The following is a 23,582-nucleotide window of genomic DNA, read 5'->3' on the forward strand; positions in this document are numbered from 1 at the left end:
TTAGAGCTGAAAAATTATCATTTTGCAACTATCATTATAAAGATTTGTTGAGGCAAGAATCATCCATGGATGCTAAATCTAGGGAAAATTTTTGATGAGGAGCAAGATAATTGCATAGTTTTAAACTGTCTCCTCACAGATTGCTTATTAATTGCAAGGGCAAAAATAATAGCTGTGCAGTGGAGAAAGCACACAACATCTCAAGCAATAAAATTTACCATCACCAATGAAGACGAAATGAACATTGTTGGACTCCAGATTTGATGCCCTAAGAAAAAAACAACATCACTTATGTAGAATTCTTATCAGGAATGCATAACCTGAATCTAATCATAAGCAAATATCAGAAAAACTCAAAATGAGGAACACTATAATTTTTTAAAAAAAGGTTATTCAACTTACCAACATCATAAAAGACAAAGGAAGAATATGGGAAAATTCCAGATTAAAAAAGACTAAAGAAACACGACAAGTAAATTCAATACCTGACCCTAGACTGGAACCTGGTAGAAAGGGAGGAAAAAAGTGTAAGATATTATTGAGTCAACTGACAAAAATGAAGTATGGATAGTGTATTAAAAACATTTTATCAGGGACTTCCCCAGTGGCACAGTGGATAAGACTCCGTGCTCCCAATGCAGGGGGCCAGAGTTTGATCCCTGGTCAGGGAACTAGATCCCACATGCATGCCGCAACTAAGGAGCCCACCTGCCATAACTAAGGAGCTGGCAAGCTGCAACTAAGGAGCTGGCAAGCCGCAACTAAGGAGCCCTCGAGCCACAACTAAGGAGCCTGCCTGCCACAACTAAGACCCGGCACAACCAAATAAATAAATACATATTTAAAAGACTGTGTTAAAATATATATAACATAGAGTTTACCATCTTAACCATTTTTAAAGCATACAGTTCAGGGATATTAAGTACATTCATATTGTTGTACACAACCATCATCACCATCCATCTGCAGAACTCTTTTTGTCCTGCAAAACTGAATCTTTTTTTTTTCTTTTTTTTTTGGCCGCACCACACGGCATGTGGAACTTCCCTGACCAGGGATCGATCCTGTGCCCCCTGCAGTGGAAGCGCATAGTCTTAACCACTGGACCTCCAGGGAAGTCCCCAAACTGAATCTCTTTACCCATTAAATAACAACTCCACATTTTCCGCTTACACCTAGCCCCAGGCAACCACCATTCTAATTTGTCTCTATGAATCATTTTCTTTTAATCAAGTAATTATTTTTTAATAACAATGAAAACACAAAGTGGAGAAATACAGTTTCATGATACTGTAGATTTCAGTTTTTGACATTTTAGAGAAGAATTTAGAGGAAATGTAATAATGCTGGACCAACTTATGGTGAATGATTTGTGACTTACTTGGAGGTACCATTTGTGACAGTGTTATTTCAGTTCAGTTTCTACATTTGACAGTTCAACATAAAAGCATTAAAAAAATAAAAAGGATGTTTATTGAATTCACAATTGATAGCTGTAAGTTAGAATGGAAAAATTTTAAGTGGAAAAATCATCAGACTGGATAATTCCTAGGAAATTATTTAGTACACAGTTTTTTCCTCCCACTTCTCAGTTCTGCACCTGTCATTTGTATAAATACACAGGTCACAGTGTGGGTTTTCAGATTGTTTTCCCAGCTCAGTGAATTGCCTACATTTCTAACATTACATTCATAGTCTCCTGATTCACTTGGTTATACTGATAAGCACCGCCCTATATTCTGTGGCTTTTTTGTTCGCTATCTGTCCTCTGTAGCCATTTATTTGACCCATCTTAGTGATCTTTCTTTAGCTTCTTCCAGAAGTAGAAATGCAGTGGTAAAAATCATGTGAATTACAAAAGTAACCTGTATTTTTAACTCTGTGGGCTTTTCTTTTTGGCAAATACACTGCAGCATGCAGATGAAAGAAAAAACTCTGGTAATCCTAGCATTTATCTCTTTATTATGGGTTTTTTTTCCTGACAGTTGAATTATGTTTTTACCACTTACTATATTTGAATCCTAGATATACTGTAATCTTATATTTTTTCCCTTGTTTTTAGTTTGTCCTTTATTAACATTTAATTTTGGGTGGTCACCTATTAATTAACCAATCTCACAGTTTTCAGTAACCTTTAAGCCTAGTTTTCAAGGGGCATTTTATTTTTTGATCATTTAGAACCTATTTAAAACATATTACATATTTAAAACAGCTATACATTGATTTCCTCACAATATATGTAGGTACTTTTATGATTGTAAGTAAGCACACATATTAGAGAATGAAACTTAAGAAATAATGAAATTGCTTGAAGACCAGATTGACAACACTAAGTCTCTTGTACCTCAAGTAGTCTTAATTTAGTGTATGTGGTGGGTCTTCTGTCTTTTTTCCCTAAGAGCTTGTTAGTTGGATAAAGAAAACTTACTGAGGTTTTGTTTTTTTCTTTGCCTATCCACTTACTATTTTTTATTGACTCTAAGATGCTATTAATTGTAAGATGCATCATTATTTCATGTATCATCAAGAAAGAAAAAACGTTATTTATTAAACTATGAAACAATGCTTTATCACTGACTTTTAAAACAATTTTTATTTGTTAATAATTGCAAACTTAAAAGTTGCAAGAACATCTTCATATCCTTTTTCTGGATTCATTTATTATCAATAATCCATCTCATTTGCTTTCTCATTGCTTGCTTCTCTCTATATATGCGTATACACAGTTTCTTTCGGATATTTGAAAGTAAATTGAGTATATTGGCAGTTTAGCTCTTAACGCCATAACCAAAATACAATTATCAACTTCAATTATTCAACAAATTTAACTTTGATAAAATTTTTTTTAATATTTATTTATTTATTGGGTTGGTTGCACTGGGTCTTAGTTGTCGCAGGTGGGCTCCTTAGTTGCAGCACACAGGCTCCTTAGTTGTGGCTCTCCAGCTCACTTGAGGCACATGGGCTCCTTAGCTGTGGCATTTGAACTCTTAATTGCAGCATGCATGTGGGATCTAGTTCCCTGACCAGGGCTCGAACCCGAGCCCCCCCGCATTGGGAGCACAGAGTCTTAACCACTTCGCCCCCAGGGAAGTCCCAACACAATTTTTAAAATTAGGGAAAAAAAGAAAATAATAGTTGATAACCCAACATTAATAAGTAAAAAAAAAAAATCCTATAAAAATCAGACTAACGATCTCAAAATCTAATAATCTCCAGATATTCAGCAAAAGGGTAAATTATACTGCTTAACTCAACAGCTCTCAAGAGCATCATTATGTTATCAAAACTGTATAACAATTATTCAAGCTAATAAGTTAATTCTTTCCAATAAGGTTAAATTATTTGTAAATGAGGAGGTTAAGAGTGATTAAGTGATTAGGATGAGGTCATATCTAGCTTGGAAGTGGAAGAATTAGGTTTAAAACCAGTTCTCTCTCCATGGCATAAAATTTGTTTAAAATAAAGTATATTAGTATATCAACCATACTTCAATTAAAAATATAATAAATACAATGTATTAAAGTCAAGTATTTGAAATTCTCTTATCTGGGTGATACATAAATATTCCATAAAGCAAAAGTTCCTGATTATTTTGCGCTGAAATACTGCCATAAGCAAACTGCAGGCATGTAGGAATTTTTTCCCCAGGACCCTCACCCAGATGATGGTTCTTTGTATTCTTAAATCTGTAGCTAGGATTCTCAAAAGGCTACACAATGGCTGATGGGTAAGAATTACAGACTAGTCATCTGAATACTCAAGATATTCACTAGAAAAAGAAACAATGTATGGCCATGTCCATCTCTCTACTCCTGAAAAGTTTTCATTTATGCATGCATTATTTATTCATTTATTTAACAAATATTTATTTAGTCCTATTATGCCATGCTCTTTCCAGCCTCTGGAGAAGACATCTTAATGCAAGTCATAAGCCTCACTCCCTATACTGCTCCCTTACATAGCTCAAAGGCAGCTCAAACTTTCCTGAATCATAAGATGATGAAAGTGAACCACAACGAAACTGCCAATAAAACTAGCTAATTACATACAACCTGTTAACATTCAGTAAGAGAGAAATATATGCCATATATAAGAAAATTTTTGCAATCTAAATAACTTAATAGTTAGGATTTGCTATTTTATCTAATATTCCAAAATAAATACACAATTTCTTAACTGGCATGCCATCTTCCACTAAAAACTTAAAATGATAATCTGCTATAGATCTTCACCCTTAACACTAACCTTCCTTCATGTTCTAACATACACATTTTCTTCTTTATTGTGCTTTGATTTCCCAAAGAAATTTCAAATTGTGTGTGTCTGTGCATGTGTGTCTGTGTCTGTAACAGGGAGACAGGCAAACAAAAAGAGAGGTTTTGGCTTTTATTTTAATATACTCACACTTTAACATGGAAGAAAGAAGCAGAGAAGAAAAGAAGTAAATGAAATCAAACAAGTGGTAGCATAACTACAATGTACAAATTACAAAACCTTTCTTGCTAGCAGCATCAAACACTCTAACATTCATTTGTGTACCTAGCTATCTTACTCATCAGAGAGTAATCTTACGTTTAATAAGTCTAAAAAAGCTTAAGTTTTAAACTAAAGGATTTTTTTAAACAAACTTAATTTACTTCCAAAATAAATCCTGTGAGATAAGCTCCACAATGGAACTAATAAAATCAAAGTAACTACTTTATGTTAGTTGGGTCAATGTAAATCATACTTTAAAGTGTTTTTATTTAGCATTTTAGCCAAGACAAAAATTTAATCTATACATGTTGAAATCCAGAATTCACATAATTTTAATGGACATATTTTTACATCCTCCTGTTGGGGAAGAAAATGATACTCAAGAATGACATCTAGGGCTTCCCTGGTGGTGCAGTGGTTGAGAATCCGCCTGCCAATGCAGGGGACACGGGTTCGAGCCCTGGTCTGGGAAGATCCCACATGCCGTGGAGCAACTGGGCCCGTGAGCCACAACTACTGAGCCTGAGCGTCTGGAGCCTGTGCTCCGCAACAAGAGAGGCCGCGATAGTGAGAGGCCCGCGCACCGCGATGAAGAGTGGCCCCCGCTTGCCACAACTAGAGAAAGCCCTCGCACAGAAACGAAGACCCAACACAGCCATAAATAAATAAATAAATAAATAAATTTAAAAAAGAAAAGATGACTACCATCTTAAAAAAAAAAAAAAAGACATCTAAAAGTCCAAATGACTCTTCACTAATCCAATTACTAAACCAACACCAAATTTTCTCCAGTACACTGTATACTGAATATATAAATTTTATAACTGAGTACATTTTAAATGTATAAAAGCATACTCTTTACAGTCACACAGGCATATTTACCTACATGCAATGTGGAACTGAGCAGTCTATTAATAGTGCTTTCAGGTAGCCAGAATCTAAAAGTTGTATTTTAAAAAGAACTAAACTGGGTTAAATTTAATATAAGACAAAAGATACCAAAGGAATTGTTCCACTATTTCAAATTTACTTCAAAAGTAATTATAGGGCTTCCCCGGTGGCGCAGTGGTTGGGAGTCTGCCTGCCAATGCAGGGGACACGGGTTCGAGCCCTGGTCTGGGAAGATCCCACATGCCGCGGAGCAGCTGGGCCCGTGAGCCACGATTACTGAGCCTGCGCATCTGGAGCCTGTGCTCCGCAACTGGAGAGGCCGCGATGGTGAGAGGCCCGCGCACCGCGATGAAGAGTGGCCCCCGCTTGCTGCAACTAGAGAAAGCCCTTGCACAGAAACGAAGACCCAACACAGCCAAAGTAAATAAATTAATTAATTTAAAAAAAAAGTAATTATAAACGCAATGAGGAGAAACACAAGTCGTTTTGCGTTTTGGGTTTGTTTTTTGTCGGCTTTTTTTTTCTAACTAGAAAACAAGATGGAGCCCTAAAAGAAATTCCAAAATCATGTATGAGGAGGTTAATGGTAAAAAACACCAAATAACACTTCATACTTAGGAAATACCACCTCCATCTAGGTTTGACTCAAACTCTAAGGAATACAAGTTTCCAATTTGAAAAGAACAGAATACAGGTTTCAAGGAGAAGAAGAGGCAGCCCAAGGAGAGAAAGGGGAATGACGGTTCTACTTGCCATAGGTAGAGGAAAAGAAAAGGATCTCTGTGGAAATTTCCACCTTCCTCTAAAGGAAGAAAAAATAATAGGATGTACCAATCAACTAACAATATACCCTGTGGGGCCAGAGAGCAGAGAAGCTAGCTGAAAACATTCTTATTAAGAGTCAAAATTTGACTTGCCTTAGGCAAAAATATTCTTAAAATTTTGTTCCACAGCAAGTTTTCATGTCTTCAGATTTATACAGGAAGGGTTTGCCTCATCCATATCAGCAAATTGGCATTTCCAGACAGAAAGAACTTAAATTACACAACAGTCCCAATGATTAGAGGCTCCTGGGACTACAGTGGACAATAATCTGCAATAAGAATATTGTACCCCCACTCCAGTAATGACAGGAGCTAAAACAAAAATACACCAATACAGATATTAGAGAAACTGTGCTAATACATTCAAGCTTACTAATCATAAGGTACTTAGGAGAGTATGCATATAAATCTCTACCAGATAGGACAAACGCCAATTCAACAAGTTCACTCACCTTACTGAAAACTGTGCCTATAATACCAAACCCAAAGCAGTATCTGTTATCTTAAATTAGATTATTAGACTTCTATCTCAAATAGAGAAGAAAAAATAAAGTCAAGCCCCATGTATAGATACGTGGTGACCCTATACAATTTTAAACATATAATCATTTGAAGAGACAAAGAAGCAAAATACCACTGCTCTCCAAACACAAGAGTACAGCACACACTGGATCCTGTTATTGAACACAGTACTACCACATTCAACATACCATGGACACTATCTCAGCAATTTTTTATAAATTTTGGCAGCAGACTTTAAGTTCCTAGAAAATTGCTCCCCAAAGGTTAGAAATCCTGGACTTCCCTGGTGGCACAGTGGTTAAGAATCCTCCTGCCAATGCAGGAGACACGGGTTCAATCCCTGGTCTGGGAAGATACCACATGCCGGGGAGCAACTAAGCCTGTGAGCCACAACTACAGAAGCCCGCACACTCTAGGGCCCGTGTGCCGCAACTACTGAGCCGCATGCTGCAACTGCTGAAGCCTGCACACCTAAAGCCCACGCTCTGCAACAAGAGAAGCCACCGCAATGAGAAGCCCGCTCACCGTAACAAAGAGTAGCCCTTGCTCTCGGCAACTAGAGAAAGCCCGAGTGCAGCAACAAAGACCCAACACAGCCATAGATAGATAGATAGATAGATAGATAAAATTTTTAAAAAGGTTAGTAATCGTTAATTAAAGCCAAGGAACAAATTATAGAGAGCTAAAGAAAACAAAAATATAGAAGCCATATATCATTAGTTAAAATAACATATGAATAAATGAAACACTGTTGATAATAACTGAAGCTGCCTGGTGGGTGCATAGCAGTTCTCTCATGCTTTTATATATGTTTGAAATTTTCCATGATAAATTTGTTTTATTTTTATTGATTGCCAATAGGTCAAATTTTAAACCCCAAAAAGTGAGTTTTTGTTAAATGTTTTTAAACTGTAGGCAGGAAAAAAATGGGTAACTAGCATTAAGTGCCTAGTAAGGATTTTAATACATAACAACCCTTATGAGATAGACAGAATCAGCCCTATTTTACATAAGAGAAAATTAAGAATTAGAGGAGTAAATTTTCTTGCCCAGGATCATAAATAAGCTTAACTGAGATTCACAACCAAAAAGGGGGAGGGAAAAAGAGAGAAGAGGGGAGGAAAAAAAGAAAGCAGACAATAGGATGGTTAAAGGGAAAAGAAAAACACCATTGCAGTAATGCGCAAAAGACAAAATCAGAGAACAGAATTTAGAGAAAACTCCACAAGTTAAGATTCTTATATTATTCAATGACAAGTGTTCAAGGAAAAAAAGACAAAAATACAACTGAATTTTAAAACCTTGGGGCTTCCCTGGTGGTGCAGTGGTTGAGAATCCTCCAGCCAATGCAGGGGACATGGCTCGATCCCTGGTCTGGGAAGATCCCACCTGCCGTGGAGCAACTAAGCCCGTGCGCCACAACTACTGAGCCTGAGCTCTAGAGCCCGCGTGCCACAACTACTGAAGCCCACGTGCCTAGAGCCCATGCTCCGCAACAACAGAAGCCACCACAATAAGAAGCCCTCGCACCGCAATGAAGAGTAGCCCCCGCTCACTGCAACTAAAGAAAGCCCACGTGCAGCAAAGAAGACCCAAAGCAGACAAAAATTAAATGAATTTTTTAAAATAAAAAAATAAAAATAAAATACCTATAATTATGCTGTTTACGTAAATATTTGTGTTATTTTACTCTAGCTCCAATATACTAGATCCTGAAGAAATTCCATTTCTGCCATGCTAGTAACCATAAAAAAAAATACACACACGTATATATCAAAATTACCCTAAACCTTGTTTAATTACCTAACCACAAGTCAGAATAAATTAAGAAAAGACTCTGAAAAAGTGTCATAACATATTTAAAGTGGTACTGTGTAATCCAGAAAACTTTGGTATATACTCATAAATATATTTTAAGATCACTGTGCAGATACATTACTCCAATCCTCCAGGGTTAAGGCAAGTATCTAAAAGTAATAACTCTAAGTATAAAAAACCATTCTAAAGTACATGGACCTCAAAAAATTTTAGTTTCCTTTCTCACATCTTAATTGACCAAATCCTAGTTCCTCAATTTGTCTCTAAGGTCACAGTAGAAAAATGCTAATTCTATTAGGGACCACTGGTCTCCAGAAACATAATCAATTAGAAACTACATATAAACAACTATAATCAGATTGAGCTTTTTATTTGAGTGTCAGTAAATTTGAAGAAAGAGAAAGGCAAGAGAAAAATTCAAAACTTTTGCCTCAGGACTTCCTTGGCGGCCCAGTGGTTAAGACTCTGTGCCTCCACTGCAGGGTTCAATTCCTGGTTGAAGAAAATCCCACATGACACGCGGCCAAAAAAAAAAAAAATTGCCTCAAATGAAAAAAGGAATTATAACACTTGATTCACTAAATTGAAAGCCATTAATATCTAAGTAAAAAGAGAAATGTATGAGAATTTAGGAAACTTGGGTTCCAGAACCAGTTCTGGCCCTAACCAGCTGGCCTACCTTGGACATGTCTCTGATCCTCACCTAAAAATTGAGAGGATTAGAGTGTTATTTCTAAGGTTCCTTCCATGCTCTGACAGGCTATAACAGGTTCTGTAACAAGCTAAGATATGCAAATACAGGCATATCTCATTTTATCGTATGCACTTTATTGCGCTTTGCAGATACTGTATTTTTTACAAATTGAAGGTCTGTGGCAGTCCTGCACCAAGCAAGTCTATCAGCGCCATTTTTCCAACAGCATCTGCTCAGTTCATGTCTCTGTGTCACATTTTGGTAATTCTCACAATACTGCAAACTTTCTCATTATTATTTTATATATATATATATATATGTGTGTGTGTGTATATATATATATTTTTTTTTTTTTTGCAATGGCCTAATGAATAAAAAAGTTTATTTCTCTTGCCTCTAATAGTGTAAAAGGTGAGGTCAGCGGTGCAACTCCGCTCCTCATGGTCACTCAGGGACTTAGATTCCTTCTAAATCATTGCTCCTCCATCGTTGCTCCTGGGTGTCATTTTCAAAAATGGAGCTGCCCCATTTGAGGCTTCTGCCATCACTGATGCCTGGCAGGGATCATCCTCAGAGCAGCAAAGCCTCAGGCCATTCACCCCAGTCAAGGTTCAGAAAACTCTTCTAGGGCCAGAAACTCTACTAGGTATCTCATTATTATCACATTTATTACGGTGATCTCTGATCAGTGATCTTCGATGTTACTATTGTAATTGTTTTGGCATGTTTTATCAATAAAGTATTTTTAAATTAAGGTATGTACATTTTATTTTTAGATATAATAGTACTGCACACCTAATAGACTACAGTGTAAATATAACTTTTATATGTACTGGGAAACAAAAAAATTTGTGTGACTCACTTTACTGTGATAGTCACTTTATTGTGATAGTCTGGAATTGAATGTGCAATGTCTCCTAAGTATGCCTCTAGCTCAAAACAAAACAATACATTAAGGCTAATTAAGAAGGGGAGAAATTGTCAAGAACCAGAAATGAAAAGTCAAAGGACAGTCATCTCAAGGATAGAACCTAGAAGGGAAAAATTAGACTATTTTAACTGACTGACTGACTAAATTCACATCCCACAAGAGGATTAAACAATGTTACCAACAAATTTTGGTGGTTTTTAATTCTTTCTGAATACATATGTTAGAGCTTGCAGAGAACATCACTTCAACCACAGAAAGAACTGAGTATGATTCTTATTCTTATGTCTTAATTCAAGCCATTGTAGCTTAAAAATGATTTCGCTTAAAGTGATGCAGCTTAAGATGAACAGCAGCATAAAACACTATAAGACACTTGCCTGGTCAAAGATAAGTAAATATTTTGTTATTCCACCTTGAATATGCCAGAAACTATGTTAAATACTACAGGTTTAAAAAAAATGAAGAACCACAGCAAAACACCTCTACAAACTTACTAGAATGTCTAAAATTAAAAACAATGACAATACCAAGTGTTGTCAAGAATGGAGAACTAGAACTCAACATTACTGGTGGGAAGGCAAAACAGCACAGCTACTTTGGAAAACAGTTTGGCAATTTCTTATAAATTTAAAATGAATTTACTATATGAGCCAGCAAGCGTACTCTTAGCTATTTATCCAGGAAAAATGAAAACATGTCCCCACAAAGACTAGTACACAAATGTTTGGAGGCAGCTTTAGCCATAATAGCCAGGCAGAAACCACACGGTCACTGGATAAACAAATTGTGGCACATCCATAAAATAGAATACAGCTCAGCAATAAAACGAAACAAACTATTAATATATGCAAAAACATGAAAGACTCTCAAACGCAATATGCTAGGTATGAGAAGCTAGTCACAAAAGGCTACCCATTGCATGATTTCATTTTTATTTGACATTCTAGAAAAGACAAAATGATAGGGACAGAAATCAGATGAGTGTTTGTCAGGGTTTGGGAACGGGGCAGAGAGGCCTGATGTAGTCAGGGGCAGAAGAGACCCTTCTGGGGTGATAAAAATATCCTACATCTCAACTATGATGATGGCTACAGGACAATGTACATCAAACTCTACACCTAAAAGCAATGAACTTATTCTATGTATATCATACCTTAATAAACCTGACTTTAAAAAAGAAGATAATAAAGGTATAATCTCTGGCTTCAAGCTCATGGTCTAGTGGGAGAAATATATAAACATATAATTATAATGGAGCTAAGTAAATGCTATAAGTTATGAAAAAAGTTCTGTCGTGGAATGGAAGGAGAACAACATCTGTCTCAGAGTTGGGCAAAGAGTTGGGATTCTTAGAGAAGATGATATCTAAGCTGTCTTAAAATATGAGCATGACTATGATAGGCAGAAAAGGAAAAAAAGCATCCAAGTAGAGAGAAGAGTTGAAAGAAAGCACAGAGGTTGTAAAGGCAAGACCTATTAAAAGAATAAGAAAAAGTTCAGTATGGCTTGAATATGGTATATAGTGCGAACATGATGAGAGGAAAGAAAGTGCAGGAGGAGCTGGGGCTTCATAGACCATGCTGTGGAATGGCATGGCAGAGGAAAAGAACAGTTTGAAAGGCCTTAAAATAATACTAGCAAGAGATACCTGGGGTTGAAATTAAGAGGTAGACTATTTGGTGTCACAGTGATTGTGGGAATGAGGAAGGAAGGCAAGTCAAGGTTAAGTCAAGTTTCTGGTAAAAGGAAAGTAGTAGCATTGAAATGAGGACTTCAAAAGGAAATACAGGTTTGTTTGATAATCTTTAGGAGGGAATCATCAGCTTCTGTTTTCCTATCTACTAATTAGGTTACTTGCCTGTAACTAAAATTGATTATTATAAATTATATATTTGAACTACTTTATAAAATAACTGTAGGAAATAGAGGCAACACAGCATAACCTCACCAGAATCTTTACAATGTCTTCAGAGACAGCAGCCTAATAGTTATTTTAAAAATAAAATTTTTTTTAAAAATTGAAAGAATGAAAGAAATGAAATTAGAAGAGGAAAAACTTATCAGATTTAAATACAGTAGTTCCCCCTTTATCCATGGTTTCACTTTCCACAGTTTCAGTTACCCTAGGTCAACCATGGTCCAAAAATATTAAATGGAAAATTCTAGAAATAAACAATTCATAAGTTTTAAGTTACATGCCATTCTAAGTAGAGTGATGAAATCTCGAGCCATCCCGCTCCATTCTACCCAGGACACGAATCATTCCTTTGTCCAGCATATCCCACTATTTTAGTCACTTAATAGCCATCTAGGTTATCAGATCGACTGTTGAGGTATCAGTGCTTGTGTTCAAGTAACCCTTATTGTACTTAATAATGGCCCCAAAGTGCAAGAGTAGTGATGCTGGCAATTTGGATATTCCAAAAAAAAGCTGTAAAATGCTTACTTTCAGCAAAAAGGTGAAAGTCCTCGACTTAATAAGGAAAGAAAAAAATCATATGCCGAAGGTTGCTAAGATCTATGGTAAGAACAAATCTTCTATCCACGAAACTGCAAAGAAGGAAAAAAAGAGCCATGCTTGTTTTGCAGTCACACCTCAAACTGCAAAAGTTATGACCACAGTACATGGTAAGTGCTTAGTTAAGATGGAAAAAGCATTAAATTTGTACAGCCGTAACTAGGAGATGGTGTAGATTCGGTTCCAGACCACCACAATAAAGTAAATACTGCAATAAAGTGAGTCGCAAGAATTTTTTGCTTTTCCAGTGCATATAAAAGTTATGTTTACACCATACTACAGCTTCTTAAGCGTGCAATAATAGCATTATGTCTAAAAAAAAGTACATACCTTAATTTAAAAATACTTTATTGCTAAAACATGCCAAAACAACTACAGAAGTAACATCAAAGATCACTGATCACCATAATAAATATAATAATGAAAACGTTTGCAATACTGTGCGAATTACCAAAATGTGACACAGAAACATGAACTGAGCAAATGCTTTTGGAAGAATGGCACCGATAGACTTGCTCAGTGCAAGGTTGCCACAAACCTTCAATTTCTAAAAAAATGCAGTATCTGTGAAGTGTAATAAAACAAGGTCTGCCTGTACAAGATATTTTGAGAGTGAGAGAGACTACGTTCACAAAACTTTTATTACAGTATATTGTTATAATTGTTCTATTTTATAAGTTATTGTTGTTAATCTCTTACTGTGCCTAATTTATAAATTAAAGTATATCACAGGTATGTATGTATAGGAAAAAACATAGTGTAAATAGGATTTGGTAAATAGGGTTTGGTACTATCCACAGTTTCAGGTATCCATTGGGGTCTTGGAACGTAACCCTGAAAATAAGGGGGGACCGCTGTACTGTGTAAGCTTTCCAAGTTACATATTAGGGTCCAAATTTTTATTTGAAAATCAATTATGTGAAATCTAGAAAATATTTTCCCAAAGAAAGAATGGAATACAAAGTATAGCTGAATTCTAGAATTATACCAGTGTTATACAAACCTGCTAAAGAACCAACTTCACTACCACCACTGAAGCACAGTGGTTAGAACAGGTTGCTCTGAAGCTGAACTTCCTGGGGTTCAACTTCTATCTCCTCTGCCATTTACTGTGTGACCTTGGGCAACTTAATTAACTCTGCAAGCCTAAGACTCCTCACACCTTTAAAATGGAGATGATAATATCACCTACCTCACAGAGTTACCACGAGGATTGAAAGAAGTAATCATTTAAAGCATTAAGCACATTCATTCATCCAACAAATATTTACTGAGCACCAACTATGTGTCAGGCATTATTCTAAGCACTGGCAATAAAGTGGTAAACAAGACAAAAAATGGAACTTATATTCTAATATAAGGAAAACCAAAATAAACAAAATATCTGATGGAGATAAATACTATAAAAATAAAGCAGGATATAGGAGATAAAGAGTGACAATGAGGGTACCCGTTTGGTAGTAGGTAAAGGTTCTCTAATAAGGTAACATCTGAACAGAGAGCTTAAGGGAATGAAGGAGAGAGTCATATAGATAACTAGAGGAAGAAATCAGATCCATTTCTGGCAATACAGAAGACTTAGGTGTCCAGAAAAACACTTGTTCAGAATTCCTTAAAATGCTGATTGTTAAGCAAACAAAAAATAACTTTCATGAATGGCTGAACTAGACAGGAACCAAGGAAAATCTTTGGAGGTAAAAAACAACCGAGTTTCAGCGAGCACTGAGGCCAGTATCTGCCCTGGGAGCATCCACCAATCTCTTCTGGTTTAGAAATTGAGTCTTAAGGGACTGCTAAGGGGGAGAAGGACAAAAGCTTGGGGCCTAAAGAATGTGGGGAATCTGAAGGGCAACACTGTCGGTGGGTGAACAGGTGTGGTAACAGGGACAGGACATGCTCATCATAAGCAAGTGGACATATCTGCCGGTCTCAACCTGAGTAGAAGAGAAAAAAAGAAGTCTCCCTCCTCTCACTCCAATTTGGGACCAGAACTCATACTACCTGTGAGGTCTAACAAAACTCAAACTAAAAATTTAGTTTCAAGAGGTTCAGAATATGAAGACACTGGAGCATGACAGAAGCAAACACCAAACCACCAGGAGGAGTACACTTTAAACGAGACCTCAAACTATACTCAAAAATAATAATCCATAGAACAGGGACTTCCCTGGTGGCGCAGTGGATAAGACTCCGCGCTCGCAATGCAGGAGGCCCGGGTTTGAGCCCTGGTCAGGGAACTAGATCCCACATGCATGTTGCAACTAAGAGTTTGCATGCCACAACTAAGGAGCCTTGGAGCCACAACTAAGGAGCCCGCCTGTTGCAACTAAGACCCAGCATAAATAAATAAATAAATAAATAAATATTTTTTTAAAAGGCCTCATCTCCAAATACAGCCACATTTAAAAATAATTATAATAATAATCCATAGAACAAAAGCTCATTTTTTTAAAATATCACAAAATAATGAAGAAACAAACCCCCAAGAACCAGCAGAACAAGCTTTATAGAAACAGACTCCGAACACTGAAAAAAATAAAATGATCATATACACAATATTAAAATGTTAATGTTTAAGGAAATAAAAGAGCTATCAGAAGTATGACTAAGGAAAAGAAACTATAAAAATATGAATATGAAAAAATCAAACAGAAGTTCAAGATATAAAAAATTATAATTTATATTTATATTATAGTATATTGTTTATTGATATATATTATTAGATAACTGAGAGGCGATCATTCTAGGCAGAGAGAAAAACAAGAGTAAAGGGGCCCCTGCATCCAGAATGGACTAAACCAGAGTAGAATAAGGACAAAGAAGTACTACTTAGTAGGTCACAAAAACACTCAATAAATACTAGCTATTATCTCATAGATTCTATGGGGAAAATTTAGATAATGGAAGTAGTCATTTTTTCTTTCCCATTTCAGCATCACATACAGCAGCCAGAGCAGAGCTCTAGAAGACCCCAATTAGGTTCAGAAGAGAGTAAGAAAACACTGGTTTTCTATGAAGTGGGAAGAGTCTTAAGCAGTAGTCTCAATGTCAAAAAGGAAATCTGGGTCTTGTGTGAGCAAGGTAGAGAAGAAGGAAAATGGAAAAGTATCCCCATGTGATTCAGAAGATAAATATCCAGAGGCAACAATGATCAACAGAAAAAAAGGATCCATTAAAACTGTCATTTCAAACTTAAGTATCAATTATTATTAATTAGGACATCCTCTCAGTATTCAAAAATTTCACAAGTGAAGTCAACATTCCATTCCATTCCTTAAAAAACTAAAAACAGAACTACTATATTACCCAGCAATCCCACTAAAGGGCATATAACCAGAGAAAACCATAATTCAAAAAACACATGCACCCTAATGTTCATTGCAGCACTATTTACAATATCCAGGACATAGAAGCAACCTAAATGTCCATCGACAGACGAATGGATAAAGAAGATGTGGTAATATATACAATGGAATATTACTCAGCCATAAAAAGGAACAAAATTGGGTCATTTGTAGAGACACGGATGGACCTAGAGACTGTCGTACAGAGCGAAATAAGTCAGAAAGAGAAAAACAAATATCTTATATTAACGCATACATGTGGAATCTAGAAAAATGGTATAGATGATCTTATTTGCAAGCAGAAATAGAGACACAGACATAGAGAACAAATGTATTGACACCATGAGGGAGAAGAGGGCTGGGTGGGATGAACTGGGAGACTGGGATTGACATATACACACTACTGATACCATGTATAAAGTAGGTAACTAATGAGAACTTCTGTATAGCTCAGGGAACTCTACTCAATGCTCTGTGGTGACCTAAATAGGAAGGAAATCCAAAAAAGAGGGGATATATGTATATCTATAGCTGATTTGCTTTGCTGTACAGTGGAAACTAACACAACATTGTAAAGCAACTGTACTCCAATAAAAATTAATTAACAAAAAAAGTACCAGTAAAAAAAAAAAATTCCATTCCATAGCAATGAGAATTTAGAATAAATGAAACTCCCAAACACATGCCAAAATTTTTCATTTTAACTATTTGATTTAATGTTAAACTTTTTCCAAGTCTTTTCAAGAGATACTATAATGACAAGAAGAAATACAATCTTCCTTGTTCTCCAATATTCAGTGCCCCTCTATGCAAGAGGATTATATATACCTACCCTGTGAAACTCACACATGGTATGATAAACACAAGCAAGGACATTTGATTTCCCTCAGTCAATGAAACGTGAATGGAAGTGACATGTCACTGTGAGCGGAAGCTACGAGAGCCATTACACATGGTTCATCATGTTCTCTTTTCCTTTCAAGGGCAATCCAAGTTCAATATTGTACAAATGAAGTTTAAGGCAGAGAATGGCAAGAGATAAGCCAAGATCCAAATTACTTGTATATCATAATAAAGAACTTGCCTTTATCCAGAAGAGAATGAAAAACTATTTCTGCCCCATAAATATTTGCTGAATGAATGAATGGATCAGTCCCACTGGAAATATTTACTTGTTTCATAAAAGAGAAGTAGTGTCATATTACTAAGTCATAAGTCTAGTCAAAACAGCAATATGTAAAAATGCTTCACTTTAAAATTTTATTCAAGTTGATTCTTTGACTTTGACGTCTTACTTAAAAATTTAAATGCTAAACTCTAGTTAAATTCACACTCTAATCCATAGGAAAAAAGAATAATCTTGCCCCCTAAATTTATTCAGTAAATCTATCATGGAAGCAAATCAACTTCAAGGAAAGGTCATTTGAATACAGAACTTCTTTCCTTTAATGCAAATAGTGCTTGGTTTAATGATTGCAAGAACTACAGCTGGCCCTTGAACAATGTGGAGATTAGGGGGGCCAACCCTCCCTGCAATCCAAAAACCACATATAACTTAGAGTCAGCCCTCCATATATGAGATTCCTCTGCATCCTTGGATTCAACCAACATGAATCGTGGAGTACCGTAGTACTTATTATTGAAAAAAATCCACATATAAGTGGATCCACCCAGTTCAAACGCATGTTGTTGAAGTGTCAACTGTATTACGCTTTTCCCACAACATTAAGTATCTGACAATCTACAAGTAAAGATGAAGAAATGCAAAGACATTTCCCCCTGATTTAAAACAATGAATTAATGAAGAAAGCATCAGAAGCTAAAAAAAAAAACCGGATCTACATCTCAAAGAAGGAAGCACAGGTTCCAGGTTTAATACCACAAAAGTGACTGTGATGCTAAGGTGAAAATATCAGTAGAGACTTAACCTTGCTAGTATTTTCATTAAGGTTACTGCTTTTGTTAACATTCTCGTTACAAAATTCCAGAGGTTTTGAATGGGGCACCTCATTCCTATTTTTACCCCCGTAAACCCTGTTATTTTTAGTCCACTGTTGTAGAACACAAGACATTTTGGCAGAAAGACCTACACCTGATTGTGAGAACTGTAAAAAGTAAATGCAGTTAATACACATTTAAAACGGAACCTGGCACATTCAATAAATCTTAGCTATTGCTATTACCTACTGTAACCCAAAATAATGAATTAACTTCACCTCAAAAGCACACCAATTATCAATATATTTTCCCCCAACCTCAAGAGCCATAGACCATCTCACCATCACTGAAAATTAAAACTTACCCCCCAAAAAGTTTGAAAACAGATTAAGAACCATAAGCCCACCAAATGCTTTAGTAAACTAACAAAATAACCCACTCACACTTCTGGCCACAGGCACTGTCTCACCCATGCACTGACAAGAAAGTCACCTACAGTAAGGAAAATTATTCTGAAATGCTTTGGATTTTGTGTCTGCTTGATACTTATTAATTTCACAGTAGTATTATCTAAGAAAACAAGTTGGTGATACTGTTAATAATAATTTTATAATATCTTTATATAATGTTCTTTAATAATTAATATTTCCTCCATTTTAGATACCAATGAGCCTCATTGGTACTTACTCTGTTTCTAGAAAAGATTTGTTGATATCCCATTTAAACTGATTAATTACCATATTACTATCAGGATTGACTTTTTAAGTTTCATGTATTAACATCAAATCCACACTTTCAAAAAAATACTCTGTGGGGCTTGCCTGGTGGCGCAGTGGTTGAGAATCTGCCTGCCAATGCAGGGGACACGGGTTCAAGCCCTGGTCTGGGAGGATCCCGCATGCCGCGGAGCAACTGGGCCCGTGAGCCACAACTGCTGAGCCTGCGCGTCTGGAGCCTGTGCTCCGCAACAAGAGAGGCCGCGATAGTGAGAGGCCCACGAACCGCGATGAAGAGTGGCCCCCACTTGCCGCAACTGAGAAAGCCCTCGCACAGAAACAAAGACCCAACACAGCCATAAATAAATAAATAAATAAATAAATAAATAAATAAATAAATAAACAAACCCAAAGTTAAAAAAAAAAAAGAAAATGTATTATAAAAAATAAAAATACTCTGTGTAAAAAGTTTTATATGTGTGTGTGTGTTCATAAGCTCTGAGATATAATGATTATTTTTATTCAAGATATGGAAGCCCAGGGGCTTCCCTGGTGGCGCAGTGGTTAAGAATCCGCCTGCCAATGCAGGGGACATGGGTTTGAGCCCTGGCCCGGGAGGATCCCACATGCTGCAGAGCAACTAAGCCCACACGCCACAACTACTGAGCCTGCACTCTAGAGCCTGCGAGCCACAACTACTGAGCCCGTGTGCCACAACTACTGAAGCCCGCATGCCTAGAGCCCTGCTCTGCAACAAGAGAAGCCACCACAATGAGAAGCCCCCACTCACCCCATAACTAGAGAAAGCCCGTGCGCAGCAACGAGGACCCAACACAGCCAAAAATAAATAAATGAATAAATAAATAAATTTACATTAAAAAAAAGATACTGAAGTCCATAGATGATGAAGACTGGATTCAATTAGGTACTATATATAGAATTTAAGATAATATATTTATATTACTTTATGAGAAAAGTATTTTCCCTAGAAACAACAAAATCTACATAACTCATCAGAGGCCATAGCTTTAAGAGATTTACTATAGTTTATAAATAAAAATACCACACCACTTAAGTCATTATTCATGAACAAAGATCCTATTAGGCAAGGTGAAATTTTTTTTCAGTTCTCAAGCAATAGATTTACCTCTAACAAAACGTAGTTAATGGGCTTCTCTGGTGGCGCAGTGGCTGAGAATCTGCCTGTCAATGCAGGGGACACGGGTTCGAGCCCTGGTCTGGGAAGGTCCCACATGTCGCGGAGCAACTAGGCCCGTGAGCCACAACTACTGAGCCTGCGCGTCCGGAGCCTGTGCTCCGCGACAAGAGAGGCAGCGATAGTGAGAGGCCCGCGCATCGCGATGAAGAGTGGCCCCCGCTCACCGCAACTAGAGAAAGCTCTCGCACAGAAATGAAGACCCAACACAGCCGAAAATAAATAATAAATAAATAATAAATAAAAATTTAAAAAAAAAACACGTAGTTAATTGAAACCTCATCAGTTTTTCATCTTTCTGTAAGAATCTATAGAGAAAATCCAGCCCCTCACCTCTCTCTAAAACTGTAATTTTTATAGAACATAAATTACTAAATTAGTCTGGTCAAGAGAAGTCTAAGTAAATGCAAAAACCCAGGTGTAACAGACAGTAGAACACAGAGCATGAACATCAGATAGTTACATAACTTTAGAAGTCATGTGGTGTCTAATTTCCTACCCAAAGCAAGAATCCACTCTGTAATATCCCCAATATGCAAACTTCTACAATCTCCAGCAACAAGAAATTCTCTACTCTACAAAGCACATTTCAATCACATGTATTATTCTGGGACAAATCCAATTAAATCTTTGAGGAATCAAAATGGATACACACACATCAAAAAAGTTTTAAAATCTAAAACTCAGAGTGTTTTATGAAATTAGTTTAATCAATTAAAAAGAGTTTGTGTACTCTCAACAGTGTTTTCCTTTGTACCATTTCCTTTTATTTTGTTTTTTACTTCTTATGTTGTCCCAACGGCTTTTAAGCCAAAGACTCACTGGAAATATATTCAGAGGTAGGTTTCTGAGTATATACTCCATTAGATGAGAGCATATGAAATACTAGAGTAAAAGGAAAAAACTACTTTAAGAGCACATTATAAGAGACTATTTTGAAAATAATGAAATTGCTCTTCTTAGGGGTAAAACAGATATTGAAGTAACTCAAAATTATATGATGAAAAATGCAAGCTGCCTGAGAAGTATCTTCATAAGAAATAGTCAGAAAATAATAAAAGAAATACGTATTAAGGTTTTAACAACATACCTTTTGCAGAAAAGAATAATAGATACTAGACTTCCTAATGAATGTAATTTATTTAATGAGGAGATTAAGGCATTTCCATTTAATTTAACGAACACTTTTAAAGTACCAAGAAACACTGTGAAAAGTTCTGGAGGTACAAAGGTAAACAAAACAATTTATTGTTATCTAAGTAAGTACTATAAAACCAAATGTATTCTGGACATTTTTCTTGCAAACATACAAAACTATTACAAATATTTTAAAGAATCTACATATGAAAAGAGATAATTTATAATATAAAAATTAAATATATTTCATTAGTTCAGCTAGGTCAGTATGAGAAACAAAAGGTATGAGAAACAAAAAGCTTACTCAGTTTCCCTTTCTATGAAAGGGAACAACAACAAAAAAAAATTCTGAATTTTCAGTTCCCAAATGATTTCCCAGTTCAAAATGGACATATTCAAAATAGAAACAAGACTGCATACCTGCAGGGGCCTAAGTTAGCAATTCTATCACTTCTAAGAAACTATAAGTTATTAAAATATACCAAATCACCCAAATATCTTTTAATTTTCAACATTAATAAATAAGCTAACAATATCTACCCATGAGCTATATAAATGTTCATATACTTTAAACCATTTATTCCTCTTCTGGAAATTTCAATGCACAAAGATGCCTACAGAAAGTTATTCATCTTCTCATACACTGAAAAGTACAAAACATTGATGAAAGAAAGGAAAGAAGATCTAAATAAATGGAAATACATTCCATTTTTTTAACAGAAATTGACGAGTTCATCCTACAATTCGTATGGAAATACAAAGGACCTAGAATAGCCAACAATCTCGAAAAAGAAAAACAAAGAGGATATACATCCCTATTTCAAAACTTACTACAAAGCTACAGTAATCAAGACAGTTTGGTACTAATGTAAGAACTGACATATGGATCAAAATTAAGAGTTCAGATAAATCATTACAGTTATGGTCAACTGATTTTTGACAAAGATGCCAAGGCAATTTAATGGGAAAGAACAGCCTTTCAACAAATGGCAGTGAGACAAAAAGATGAATTTAGACCCTTATCTTACCCTTCTTTCACATCATACAAAAATTAACTCAAAATAGATCATAGGCCTAAATGTAAGAGCTAAAACTATAAAATGTCTTGAACACAGGATGTAAATGTTCTAAAATTAGATTGTGGTAATGCTTGCACAACTCTGGAAACTTACTAAAAATCACTGAATTACATACTTAAAACAAGTGACTTTTATGGTATGTAAATTACACCTCAATAAAGATGTTTAAAATCAAGTCACCTCTAAGAGTGACAATGGCTATTAAATAAACCCCAAAATAAGAATGAAGTAGTATATTGCAGAGCCAATAGGCTAATAATGACTATATAGAAACAAAAAAATTATAAGGTTGGAATATGATGATTGTAACTATCTAAAATTGCAAATACTACAATAATAGCAAATAGTTATAATTGCACTTAATGTGCCACACATTATTTTAAGTGCTTTACAAGTATTTACTCATTTAATCCTTTCTACAATATAGTTTCCCCATTGTAGAACTGGGGAAACCAAGGCACAAAGAAGTTAAAAAAACTTGTTCAAGGACTTCCCTGGTGGTCCAGTGGTTAAGAATCCGCCTTCCAACGCAGGGGACGCGGGTTTGATCCCTGGTTGGGGAACTAAGATCCCACATGCCGCAGGGCAACTAAGCCTGCGTGCTCTAGAGTCCATGTGCCACAACTAGAGAGCCCCACGCACTGCAACTACTGCCCACGCGCCACAACTAGAGACAAACCTGCGTGTCGCAACGAAGAGCCCACACACCACAACAAAAGATCCCACATGCTGCAATGAACATACTGCAACTAAGACCCAATGCAGCCAAATAAATAATAAAATAAATATTTTTTAAAATAAATAAATAAAAGAATTTTTTTAAAAACTTGCTCAAGATTGCGACAGGGGGTTAAGAGAGTGATTTTTTTTTTTCTCTTTACACAAATATCTTTAACATTACTATTAATATTATTATGCATTTGAAAAGGAGAGTAGTGGACATCACTGGTTGCCTATCCAGCATCCATTCACTCTGTGAATTTCTTACCCAGATCTTTGTGTATCCATCCCTCCCCATGCAGCCCAAGTACTTTAGAGGAAATGGACCCCATTCTTAGGTGCAGCAGTTGGCCCTGGTTTGCTTAAGCCAATCAGCACATTTCAATGGCCACAATCATTGCTTCAGCAGTCCAATCAGGACTCTTGTTTAGACTGTTAGGACAGAGAGGCTCTCTCCCAAGAGATCTGAACAAGAATACATATGGCCCCAAGTACCTCTGGCAGCCATCCTATTACCATGAGGGGAACAGCAATGGACTAAAGCTGACATTACAGAAAGGCAAACAGCAACAGAAAGAAACTGGTCTTTAATATTATTCCTGTAAATCTTTCCCTACCTTTGGGCTTCCTGATAAATGAGCCTATAAATCCTTTTTATTGTGTTTAAACCAGTTTGAGTTTTCTATTATAACATGAAGTATCAATACAAACTGATATGGAGGAGAAGCCCATGAACAAGCATGTTTCTAGAATAG

The 23,582-nt window shown here is 36.1% G+C and overlaps 1 protein-coding gene and 1 long non-coding RNA gene across 5 annotated transcripts in view; both read right to left on the reverse strand.

Moving 5' to 3' along the window:
* Nucleotides 1-23,582, reverse strand: part of LRBA (LPS responsive beige-like anchor protein) — a 736,878-nt gene that overhangs the window by 707,595 nt on the left and 5,701 nt on the right. The gene's annotated exons all lie outside the window — the stretch shown is intronic.
* On the reverse strand, nt 4,552-17,446 carry LOC309661647. Its single transcript, XR_014264135.1, has 2 exons — nt 5,832-17,446; nt 4,552-5,528 (listed from the first exon to the last, which is right to left on the reverse strand). It is a non-coding gene; the product is annotated as an uncharacterized lncRNA (long non-coding RNA).

Source organism: Balaenoptera physalus, assembly GCF_965194825.1.
Source record: "Balaenoptera physalus genome assembly, chromosome: 5".
Taxonomy (NCBI): domain Eukaryota; kingdom Metazoa; phylum Chordata; class Mammalia; order Artiodactyla; family Balaenopteridae; genus Balaenoptera; species Balaenoptera physalus.